The following is a 710-nucleotide window of genomic DNA, read 5'->3' on the forward strand; positions in this document are numbered from 1 at the left end:
CTTTCCCTAACTTACCAAAACAAGAGTTTCAAAGTTCAACTAGTTGTTATGTTATAGTACAAATAATTAATTTATGCAGAAGATACTTTGGAATGTGGCCATGCCAACTATCTCATTACTAATTAGTTGTCACCTAGTGCATTGCATCGGCATCTATTTTGCTTTTACGTTTTCTTTAGTTTAAGTGAAACTATGTTTTTTTTTCCACTATTAATTTGGAGAATGAATCAGAAAGAACATAGCAAAGACTATTATAAATAAAATGAAGAAATTTCATCAATACCTTTTATTACTTTCATCATATTCATCCTCCTTAATATACAAGGTGAAATTATTAACATAAAAAATTCGATACCTATTAAGAAAAAAAAATGAAGACAAAAAGAAGAACCATTACTAACCCCAAAGAATTTCGAGCAAAAAATATGAAGAAAATAAAAGTCGAAACCTTCCTAACGTACCTGCAAGTGCAAAAGATAAGAGATAAGAAATTTACATAGTTGTTTAACATGAAAAAGCGTCCACGGAAGGCTGAGAGAGAAATTTGTTGAGAAAATTTATCCAGTATTGAAAAAGATTAAAAAAAAAAGGCTAGAGAGAGAATAATGATGAGGTCTTCTAAGAGCGCCTATAAAAAACTTGCTTTGTCAAAATTGTTGATATGTATCATATGAACTCAGGAGTTTCCCCAAACACTTCACCAGGCTGAA

The 710-nt window shown here is 30.4% G+C and overlaps 1 non-coding gene across 1 annotated transcript; it reads right to left on the reverse strand.

Moving 5' to 3' along the window:
• Nucleotides 1-220: 220 nt before the first annotated feature.
• On the reverse strand, nt 221-310 carry LOC113697648 (small nucleolar RNA R32/R81/Z41). Its single transcript, XR_003449933.1, has one exon. It is a non-coding gene; the product is annotated as a small nucleolar RNA R32/R81/Z41 (small nucleolar RNA).
• Nucleotides 311-710: the final 400 nt, after the last annotated feature.

The sequence above is a fragment of the Coffea arabica genome, chromosome 6e (assembly GCF_036785885.1).
Source record: "Coffea arabica cultivar ET-39 chromosome 6e, Coffea Arabica ET-39 HiFi, whole genome shotgun sequence".
NCBI classification, from domain to species: Eukaryota; Viridiplantae; Streptophyta; class Magnoliopsida; order Gentianales; family Rubiaceae; genus Coffea; species Coffea arabica.